General features: G+C 39.1%; 1 protein-coding gene across 3 annotated transcripts in view; it reads right to left on the bottom strand.

Annotated features, from left to right (window-relative positions):
• The window catches only part of LOC134226606 (elongation of very long chain fatty acids protein AAEL008004), a 318,180-nt gene that overhangs the window by 168,588 nt on the left and 137,546 nt on the right, over window positions 1-12,046 (bottom strand). The window contains exon 1 of one of the 3 annotated variants that reach the window (XM_062707503.1): window positions 5,679-6,584. The exons of 1 other annotated variant lie outside the window; for it this stretch is intronic. The gene's annotated coding sequence lies outside the window, so the exon portion shown is untranslated. Of the gene's footprint in view, window positions 1-5,678; window positions 6,585-12,046 lie in introns of those variants that run through there. One more of the 3 variants, XM_062707486.1, reaches the window with a different exon arrangement.

Genomic DNA, 12,046 nt, shown 5'->3' with positions numbered 1-12,046 from the left:
TAACTACTCCTGACTCGAAATCCGTCTACAGTGGACGGATTTCAAATCAAAGGATTTTTTAACTAAATTTTTTAACTAAATATTTAAATTATAGCATTCTGGTTGACTAAATTACTACTGTAAATAGTTCGATACGCACCTTAGGAAGCGATCTCTTCGATTTGTATTCCGTTTATCTTATGTAATGATTCGCAATTAGCAATTAAAACACAGTTTCTTTTGGTGCAATTATGCTGTACCCGAAAACAAAATGGCGGCAAAAACTCTGCGTTTGGTGGGTGGCGATTTGTTTTGAAGCCTTCTTTCCATTTCTATTCCCTAAAAGCTTACTGCCAAGTATCTGAACAGGATAAGAAAAATTATTTCTACATTAATTACCTTCAACCCCCTTTAATTTATAAATATCTCATGAGGTGGACGGATTTCGGTGCTGTACGGATTTCAGTCCCGCACGGTACCCAATGGTTTCATCATCATTCAGTAAAGGAAAGTGGGGCAAGATCGCCAACCTAAGCTCCGGCTCTTGTGGAACACTGAAAATCCTTCGCATACTGCAGATTTGTCTGCTAACCAACTATTTCATGTCTTTAACACGAACAAAAACAAAATATTAATTACTAGCGAAAAATACCCAGCTTTGCCCGGGCATTTGGGTTGCAAATGCTTCATGCTGAACTATTTGTAGCCCCGCACTCTAGATCAAATTCAGCTCGTTTGATTTGTTTTCCTCAACAGTTGTTCCAAAACTGTATTTCTATGATATTTAACCCAGGGTTCTTATATCAGGGTTCACTCACTTCGACAGTAGATGGGAGAGACTAGCGCGGGGGTGAAAAATTCATTTTCAGTGCAAAACATAAACAAACTCGGTGGCTGCCCTATATATAAATCCAAGATGGCTGAATCCAAGATGAATACACCACTAGGTGTTCCAATCTGCCAAATTCACGATTCAGCCATCTTGGATTTTAGTATGGGAAAGCCAGTCGGTTTGTTGTCGTTTTGCACTGAAAATGATTTTTTCACCCCCGCCTTCTTCTCTCCCATAAACTGGACAGATTGGAGCACCTAGTAGTGTATTCATCTTGGCTGAATCATGCAATTGGCATACTGTTACTCCTGTTTGTATTCACCTTGATTTAACCTTTGCCCATTGAATTAACCAACTCTTTGTATATACAAAGAGTGCGGGCTCCAAGACGAATCGATTAGAAAGAAAATCTTGCAAATTCTTCAATCCGTTCGTGAGTTAAATCGGCAGGAAGAAACTTTTAATCCATTGTTTTTTCTTACCATTATTCTTATTCAAGAGGAAGTACATAGGAAGTACATATGAAATTTGAGCCAAATAATGCGTATTTTTTCGTTAGTTATGTTTATACTTTCAGGAAAGGGACACCCTTTACCTTGGGAAGGAGCTCGAAGATAAGCTCAAATTTTCCCCGTGAGGATATTCGCCAATGAAGAGCACTTACGTATTTTTTCTTGTTAGCGAGAATTGGTTGGGCGATAAATTTTTTAACGCTAAGTCCATACATTATTATATACAAGTTAAGTATTATGAGCGATTGAAAACGAAGGGATCTCCAGGGATCTACTTTTTGATTTTACCTAATAGATTTTTGACACCCCTGCTTACAAATATTTTACTGTAATGGGTTCTCCATCCACTATGATCACCTCGAAACAGATTTACGCCTTGCTCCCGAATATTCCTGTGAAGCACTTTCTAACTGCCAATCCCTCAAACTATCGGTTTTGAGCATTGAGACACACTAATATAAAATAACTTTCATCGAAGGAATGTTTGTCCACTAAGAGTACAACAATTTTTCACCTTATAGATTCAGCATCCATATAGAAGCGCTTCAACTTCCTCTTCCACTGAGGCATTTTGAGGAAACTTCTTCTTAATAGCTTCATCATCATTGAGTAGGCGTTCTAACTACTCAGATGTTTGTCCTAGAGATATTCCTCTTAAATAGTTTTCCTCCCTTATAGACAGACCCTAGAAGATTCAACATTACTTAAAAAGCGCCCCCAACACAATCGAAAAAAAAATCTGAAGCTTCTGCACTTACAATGATTTGCTTTATGAGTAGTTTTATTTCTAAGGCGCTCAAAATCAAAAATATTTATTTTTGAAACATTTTTTCCCCATTTGGAATGAAATTCAGAATGTATTGCTAGAATGCAAACAACCATCTGTAATCTAAAAAATATGTTGTACCTTTTTGACCCTATATGATATACTTTTTGAGTATTGTTACGCCCTATCAAATAAATAAAAAAGAATTCGTAGATGCACAAAATGAAAAATAGTTTCCACTTGACATATTCAGCATAATTGAATAGGTGACCCACTATTTAAAAGTTTTCTCTGGGGATATTCGCTATCTCAAGGTGACACCCACTAAGAAGGCTTTCCTGGATTTTAATATGTACATAAATTGAGAGGTCAAAATGATAAACATTGTCTTTAGGAACATTTTCTGGCCATCAAAATGCATTTTATGGAATCTTCCGCCTATAAATTTAGTTTCAATGAATACGTGCCTAAAAATGCGCTCAAAAAAAGTTTTGAAGCTTTTCGACCTCCAATGGTACACTTATTGAGTAATATTCCTCCACTATCAATTAAAAATATTTAATCTCTTAGTCACCCTAAAACAGAATTTTTTACTTCAAAACATTTTCATGCCGTTTTCTACTATGAGCTGTCAATAAATTTGGCCTAAATGTATATGTGCGCCATATACCTAAAAAAGTTGTGTAGATTTTCGATCTCCTATGATACTATGTGAATAATATTTCGCCACCAACAATTTAAAGCGTTCAAATCTGAAGGCGTTTCCAATCAGAAATATTATTTAAACCAGGCCAGGCTCACCCAAGTTGTCCACTAAGGAGATTCTTATGGGTTTAGAATAGAAGTTCGAGAGGCTATAAATCAATCATATTTTCTTCTAAAACATTTCCAGGCCATTGGTTAGAAACTTTTGCTCTTGGCTTTTCGACCTCATAGGATACTTTTTTTGAGCCATTTCCAGCCTTATTTATTTGGTACAATTAAATTCGTAAGTACCCAAAATAAAAAATATTCAAAATTTAAAAATATTCAAAAATAAAAAACATCAAAAACATGTCGCATATTTAGCACAGTATTCTCAAATTTCTATTGAGAGGCTTGAAATCAAAAACATTTCCATCAAAAACATTTTTCGGGCCACTGAATATGCTTTGCTTAGAAACTACCACCCTCAGCCTCATCAAAATGGCCTCAAAATGTGCTCAAATTTGAAACTGAAAATGTTGATTTCCAAGGATATTTTTGTAGTAATTTTTCACTCCTCAATTATTAAGAATTTTTAAATTTGTTGGTACATAAAGCCAGTCCACGTTGAGTTTCAAACAATAATCGTTCAACGCGATTTTTAAAAAAAAATCTCAAACCACTGAGATGCTCAATTCACGTGACAGATGAATCTCTCTATTCGATGTGCTGCTGTCCAACTTGTTAAAATGGCGACAATTCAAATGGGCAATATCTGAGACGAGACCTGCAAAGACGCTGCTTCTTTTCTCTTGTTTTGACACTTGCTCTTCTTTTCATCACAGTTGACCATCGAGTTTCAACTGTTTACTTGACTGTTTCACCTAAGCCCCAGGTGGACCCTTCTGAGCACAATAAAAGTGTATCCAATTCACGAAATAGTTAATTCATTTTCATAAGGATTTTTATACCGGGAACAAAACACAGGTTTATTACTGATTATTAACAAGCTAAACGGATGGTTTGGAATACTCGTTAAAGTAAAAAAGTCTTGGTAAAACAAAAATGATGTGGAATATTTTATTTGGGATACCAATACTTTCACTCAAAAAGCTGTTGGATTGGATTTTTCAAGAAGCAGCGAGATTTTAGTTTTTTTAGTAGCTCTTAATTTTCCATGGGACATCCCAGCAAGCCATGCGATGGTTGCTTTTAAAATGTCTGTCACGTTTTTCTTTGTTTGCGCAAAATTAAGAATCAGGTTCGGTTGATGTTTTCATTGAATTTTCATAGAGAAAAGAATGTTTTAGTGATTTCAAGTTTTAACAACGACGCGAGTGATTTAGTGTCCACGAAATATGTGTTTCCGGGTTTACTAAATATTGGTGAAAATATGTGTGGCTTTGTGATAATATCAGAAAAATATGGGTCAATAACGAATTGCTCAGATTTTTTTCTGGAAGAGTAAAGTGATTTGTTCCGAGGACACTAGGGATGATCTTTGCTTCCTCAGATCATAAATCCGAAATTGGATCAATTTGATGCCATTGTTTCAATATGTTTTATTATGATTCCAAAACTAAATGCACGCTGGATTTAATAATCCGGAAGCTTGAAGAAGCAATGGAGTTGATATAACATTGATTAATATTAATACTCCTTTCCAAACTTTTACAAAACAAAAAACCAATCAAACAAAAGTAAATCAAGGTTATCATTATCCGCAACAATGAGAAGCACCGTGAAACGATAATTGAAGCATATGTTTGAGAAACTGCATAATGGATACATTTTACACAATTTCGAGAAAACAACAAAAAACTGTGTTGAACAAATTGGCACCGTATCTTTCGAGTTCTTCGATACAGGTCAGTGATTTTTGGCAAAACTTAACACCCTGGGGCACTTCCAGTGCGAAAACTGCAATCAGTGCTCCATAATTGTTTTTCATAGTGCGTGCACGCACATACTATTTAGTTTCGCAAACAAACGAAGACAAAAATTCATACATTCCTAAAAAAAAGTTGTTTTTTGTCAGATTACGTATTTCTAGACGAGGATTCTGAATATATAAAAATCTCATTTTGGCCAAAAATGTCACATGCAGTTTTTTAAACAAACGATTCAATTTGATCTGAGGGCAAATAAAAAAGGACACAAACGGAACGGAATTTAAAAGTAATTCAACATCGCTGTTCTTTTGTCACGTCCCAAAGACTTGTTTTTCACGTGCTTGAAAAAAACATCAAACAACGAATTGTGATATCACCCGTAAACTGGATTAGTAATCACTTTTTATTTACTTTTGTTCGGCTGATAGTCACTTTTCGTTCACTATTTCCCATCAGCAGTATGATCACTATTTCGCACATCAACCCTGATTATGACAACCCGCATAAAAAAACGACGCTCAATTTGTCATCGTGTTCGCAAGTTCGTTCGTTCTCCACCGCCGCTCGATTGTGACCTAATTAGTGCGACCGAGCATGAACGCATGCACAGCTATCGGGAAGGTGGCGGTAATCCGGTGTGAGGCACCGTGTGTGTCACGGGATCGCGTCACACACGCACGCTCACACTTTTCGGCTCTATATAGTGATAAAAGGCCGGCGCACATGATATGCGTTTGCGTTCCATATGACGGTTCTTCCACCCCATACACACAGGGGGACAAACTGTCAAACGCAACGCGAACGTATCGTCGCTGCGCAGCCTCTAACGCGCAGCTGTTCGCCGCCCGCCCGGAGATACTATGCCGGACGAAACCGTTTGGCCAATAGATTTGCTCAACTGGGACGCGTTTATCTGTTGGAAGATATCGGTGTTTGCGGCTCGGCTGCTTGACAGCAATGATTGAGGAGGGTTATGTAATTGTTTGACAAATTCTGTGGAGAAGTGTATTCACCTTTGGATGAAGTCGTACGATTTCGTCGTCGCGCTACTTCTGGAAGACTTCGGAGCGTAGCCTCCGAATGTGGGGCGGTATGAGACGGCAGTCGAACAGTTGCGTGCTTGTTTATGTAACTTCTATTTACACACCACGTCACACTCTGCGGATGCTTGCGAACAGCTGATTTTATCCTCACTCGAGAGCTTCCGAATTTTGACAGCGCAATGATCAGATGTTCACATTCAGTTCACAAGATTCCGTGCTACACACGTTCACACTTCGGTTGCCTCCGCAATACTATAGAGGCACCGTGGATTGTTGTTGATCTTGATGAGAACACTAGCACTTAGCAGTAGAGCTTTACTATCCAAGCAACGGAAAGGTCAACGAGAATTCATTCCTCATGGCACTGACTGGAACCTCTAGTGACCAGCCGACCCTCACTGACACGCACTCAGGTACAGTGCGAAATTATTGCACACATCTCGGGATTCGGATCCAACAATTTTGCACGATCGCGTGTTCTATAAGCGCATACAATCACACAAATCCAACACACACCTGCACCACAATTTCGTAAGAATCCGAAGAAATTTATTGCACCGACAGCACCGTCCCTTGGGATGGGTCGCAAATTCACTTCTTTATCACAATGGCCTTCCTCGATCTTACGGGTTCTAGTACTTCCTGTTCTTGATCCTGTCTGCTCCCCTAACCACACTAACCGCGCCTACTACCAGGTGCTGTGCCGATCCCCAAATGCAACCCAACTCAGTTGATTCTTCTTCTCGATAGGACTACCCGTACTGAAAGAATAAGAACAAACGAAACAATCCACAAACCCGCGAAGCGTGCGAAATTTTGCGATCCGAACACGCTGGCAATCGAAAGTTTACTAAACTGAACGTTGGATAAGCGGCTGCTATGCTATGGCGTTTAGACGGTTCTGTGTATATCTCCCCCAATACCAGCCACATGGATGTACGATTTGAATGTATATGGAGCGCGCTCACCCATTAACGCCCGGTGGGAGCCTCGCTGAGAGGGCCGCACCGATATGGACGCTCACCGACGACGACGGGCGCGCGCACGCACGCCGCGAAGCTAACGGAGAGCAACGTTTTGTTGCCGCACAGAGCGAAAGAACCAATCTGATCTACTACTGCACTGTAATTCGTTGGTGCACCGCCGCCGCCGCCACCCACCCACAGGGACAGAGTAAATGAAGTTTTTGATTTTTGAATTGCACTTTTTCTTTTGGGTCACAAAAAGGTAGCTTTCGGCTCAGAGAATTAAAGCAACAGTTGCATGCGGCAGAAAAGTTGAAATGGTGAGGTCGGCATTGTTTTACTGGAGGGTAGCGTGTGTGCAACATTCCAACGCAAAATGAGGCAAATTCTAGGCGCAGGCGATGCATCGAAGATTCAACGAGCTGCACGCGAATGTCATGCAGATTAGTTGTTACTTAGAATGCAGAAATGTTTCGAATCGGACCCTTCAATTGGCGCTTTGATGTTGCATGAATAAAAAGAAGAAGCAAAAAGATGATATTAAAAAAAATCTCTTCTCATAAAATCTAGAAACAATTTAATTAAAGACGGTAAGCAGTACGCGGTTGGTTTTTTCTTATACTGTGTAACAACATTAACATTAAACAATAGAAGTATTGTGCAATGCAGGTAAAACTATTACCAATATTATAATTGAAATCTGATCTTTGACAAAATCTGATCTGAGAACAGTATTGCTTTTTGCATGGAAACTTTTCGTTTTGTCGTTCAAAACATTAACACTAGTCTTCGGTGACTGCTTCCCCGATAAACCTTTTGTACATTTTTTTCTCATACATAATAATACTGTCAAAATTTGCATTTGACAATGAAAAAAATCAGCTAAAAGCTCAATTTTTTGACATCGGTGTATTCACACAAACAATCGTCATTATTTGTTGAAAATCAAGGTTACCAATTCTATAACTTTCCTCTTGTCGCTGAGTTTGGTGGGTGGGAATATTTTTTTTGGTTTTATATATTGATTTTGGTTTGGCAATAATAAAATTCACGACAATCAAAATATTGCACGATGGATACGATGCAAAGCGGAAATTCTTTGTTTTTCTTTTATTTCTGATAAAATGTTAAAATGTAAAATGAAATCCCCACTTTCGAATATTAATAAAACCCAGATTAATCCACTTAGCGGTGTTGATGCCTTTATCGTGCAAAAATACTAAATATAAATGAGTATTTTTTTGCGTGTTTTGGGCATAAAAAATTGGATTGGATTGGATTGAAGTAATTCGGACAATACTAAAATTATGTCCAAAAGTATGTCTAATAAATTTGTACACAACACACACATACAGACATCACCTCAGTCCGTCGAGCAGAGTCAATTGGTATATAAAACTATGGGTCTCCAGGCCTCATATCGAAAATTCGTAACATACGAAACAAATTTATATATAATTTGCATTGCATTTGGATCAAAATTGGATTGAATTCTGAACGAACTTGGATTGCATTTGGACTACATCTGGATTTGGATTGGACTTCCACTGTACCTGGAATGGTTTTGGATTGGATTTTGAATGACTTTGAATTGGATTTGGATTGGATTGGATTTGGATTGGATTTGGATTGGATTTGGATTGGATTTGGATTGGATTTGGATTGGATTTGGATTGGATTTGGATTGGATTTGGGTTTGGATTGATTTGGAATGGATTTGGATTGGTTTGGATTGGTTTGGATTGGTTTGGATTGGTTTGGATTGGTTTGGATTGGTTTGGATTGGTTTGGATTGGTTTGGATTGGTTTGGATTGGTTTGGATTAATTTGGATTGGTTGGATTGGTTGGTTTGGATTGGTTTGGATTGGTTTGGATTGGTTTGGATTGGTTTGGTTGGTTTGGTTTGGATTGGTTTGGTTTGGATTGGTTTGGATTGGTTTGGATTGGTTTGGATTGGTTTGGATTGGTTTGGATTGGTTTGGATTGGTTTGGATTGGTTTGGATTGGTTTGGATTGGTTTGGTTGGTTTGGATTGTGTTTGGTTGTGTTTGGATTGGATTTGGTTGGTTTGGTTTGGTTTGGATTGGTTTGGATTGGTTTGGATTGGTTTGGATTGGTTTGGATTGGTTTGGATTGGTTTGGATTGGTTTGGATTGGTTTGGATTGGTTTGGATTGGTTTGGTTGGTTTGGATTGGTTTGGATTGGTTTGGATTGGTTTGGATTGGTTTGGATTGGATTTGGATTGGTTTGGATTGGTTTGGTTGGTTTGGATTGGTTTGGATTGGTTTGGATTGGTTTGGATTGGTTTGGATTGGTTTGGATTGGTTTGGATTGGTTTGGATTGGTTTGGTTTGGGATTGGTTTGGATTGGTTTGGATTGGTTTGGATTGGTTTGGTTGGTTTGGTTTGGTTTGGATTGGTTTGGATTGGTTTGGATTGGTTTGGATTGGTTTGGTTTGGTTGGTTTGGATTGGTTTGGATTGGTTTGGATTGGTTTGGATTGGTTTGGTTGGTTTGGATTGGTTTGGATTGGTTTGGGTTGGTTTCGGTTGGTTCGATTGGTTTGGTTGGTTTCGATTGGTTTGGATTGGATTGGTTTGGATTGGTTTGGTTGGTTTGGATTGGTTTGGTTGGTTTGGATTGGTTTGGATTGGTTTGGATTGGTTTGGATTGCGTTTGGATTGGTTTGGATTGGTTTGGATTGGTTTGGATTGGTTTGGTTGGTTTGGATTGGTTTGGATTGGTTTGGATTGGTTTGGATTGGTTTGGATTGGTTTGGTTGGTTTGGATTGGTTTGGTTGGTTTGGATTGGTTTGGATTGGTTTGGATTGGTTTGGATTGGTTTGGATTGGTTTGGATTGGATTTGGATTGGTTTGGATTGGTTTGGTTGGTTTGGATTGGTTTGGATTGGTTTGGTTGGTTTGGATTGGTTTGGTTGGTTTGGATTGGTTTGGATTGGTTTGGATTGGTTTGGATTGGTTTGGATTGGTTTGGTTGGTTTGGATTGGTTTGGATTGGTTTGGATTGGTTTGGATTGGTTTGGATTGGTTTGGATTGGTTTGGATTGGTTTGGATTGGTTTGGTTGGTTTGGTTGGTTTGGATTGGTTTGGATTGGTTTGGATTGGTTTGGTTGGTTTGGATTGGTTTGGATTGGTTTGGATTGGTTTGGTTGGTTTGGATTGGTTTGGATTGGTTTGGTTGGTTTGGATTGGTTTGGTTGGTTTGGATTGGTTTGGATTGGTTTGGATTGGTTTGGATTGGTTTGGATTGGTTTGGATTGGTTTGGATTGGTTTGGATTGGTTTGGATTGGTTTGGATTGGTTTGGATTGGTTTGGATTGGTTTGGATTGGTTTGGATTGGTTTGGTTGGTTTGGATTGGTTTGGATTGGTTTGGATTGGTTTGGATTGGTTTGGATTGGTTTGGATTGGTTTGGATTGGTTTGGTTGGTTGGATTGGTTTGGATTGGTTTGGATTGGTTTGGATTGGTTTGGATTGGTTTGGTTGGTTTGGATTGGTTTGGATTGGTTTGGATTGGTTTGGATTGGTTTGGATTGGTTGGATTGGTTTGGATTGGTTTGGTTGGTTTGGATTGGTTTGGATTGGTTTGGATTGGTTTGGATTGGTTTGGATTGGTTTGGATTGGTTTGGATTGGTTTGGTTGGTTTGGTTGGTTTGGATTGGTTTGGATTGGTTTGGTTGGTTTGGTTGGTTTGGATTGGTTTCGATTGGTTTCGATTGGTTTCGGTTGGTTTCGATTGGTTGGATTGGATTGGTTTAGATTGGTTTGGATTGGTTTGGATTGGTTTGGATTGCGTTTGGATTGCGTTTGGTTGCGTTTGGGTTGGTTTGGGTTGGTTTGGATTGGTTTGGATTGGTTTGGTTGGTTTGGATTGGTTTGGATTGGTTTGGATTGGTTTGGTTGGTTTGGATTGGTTTGGATTGGTTTGGATTGGTTTGGATTGGTTTGGATTGGTTTGGATTGGTTTGGATTGGTTTGGATTGGTTGGATTGGTTTGGATTGGTTTGGATTGGTTTGGATTGGTTTGGATTGGTTTGGATTGGTTTGGTTGGTTTGGATTGGTTTGGATTGGTTTGGATTGGTTTGGATTGGTTTGGATTGGTTTGGATTGGTTTGGATTGGTTTGGATTGGTTTGGATTGGTTTGGTTGGTTTGGATTGGTTTGGATTGGTTTGGATTGGTTTGGTTGGTTTGGATTGGTTTGGATTGGTTTGGATTGGTTTGGATTGGTTTGGATTGGTTTGGATTGGTTTGGTTGGTTTGGTTGGTTTGGATTGGTTTGGATTGGTTTGGTTGGTTTGGTTGGTTTGGATTGGTTTGGATTGGTTTGGATTGGTTTGGTTGGTTTGGATTGGTTTGGATTGGTTTGGATTGGTTTGGTTGGTTTGGTTGGTTTGGATTGGTTTGGATTGGTTTGGATTGGTTTGGTTGGTTTGGATTGGTTTGGATTGGTTTGGATTGGTTTGGATTGGTTTGGTTGGTTTGGATTGGTTTGGATTGGTTTGGTTGGTTTGGTTGGATTGGTTTGGATTGGTTTGGATTGGTTTGGTTGGTTTGGTTGGTTTGGTTGGTTTGGATTGGTTTGGATTGGTTTGGTTGGTTTGGTTGGTTTGGATTGGTTTGGATTGGTTTGGTTGGTTTGGATTGGTTTGGATTGGTTTGGATTGGTTTGGATTGGTTTGGTTGGTTTGGATTGGTTTGGATTGGTTTGGTTGGTTTGGATTGGTTTGGATTGGTTTGGATTGGTTTGGTTGGTTTGGATTGGTTTGGATTGGTTTGGTTGGTTTGGATTGGTTTGGTTGGTTTGGATTGGTTTGGATTGGTTTGGTTGGTTTGGTTGGATTGGTTTGGTTGGTTTGGATTGGTTTGGATTGGTTTGGATTGGTTTGGATTGGTTTGGATTGGTTTGGATTGGTTTGGATTGGTTTGGATTGGTTTGGATTGGTTTGGTTGGTTTGGATTGGTTTGGTTGGTTTGGATTGGTTTGGATTGGTTTGGATTGGTTTGGATTGGTTTGGATTGGTTTGGATTGGTTTGGTTGGTTTGGATTGGTTTGGTTGGTTGGTTTGGTTGGTTGGATTGGTTTGGATTGGTTTGGATTGGTTTGGATTGGTTTGGTTGGTTTGGATTGGTTGGTTTGGTTGGTTTGGTTTGGTTGGTTGGTTTGGATTGGTTGGTTTGGTTGGTTTGGATTGGTTTGGTTGGTTTGGATTGGTTTGGATTGGTTTGGATTGGATTTGGATTGGTTTGGATTGGTTGGATTGGTTTGGTTGGATTTGGATTGGTTTGGATTGGTTTGGATTGGTTTGGATTGGTTTGGATTGGTTTGGATTGGTTTGGATTGGTTT

This window comes from Armigeres subalbatus, chromosome 1 (assembly GCF_024139115.2).
Source record: "Armigeres subalbatus isolate Guangzhou_Male chromosome 1, GZ_Asu_2, whole genome shotgun sequence".
Lineage (NCBI taxonomy): Eukaryota > Metazoa > Arthropoda > Insecta > Diptera > Culicidae > Armigeres > Armigeres subalbatus.
Note: the sequence above shows the minus strand (reverse complement) of the source record. Positions and strands in the feature narration are given on the sequence as shown.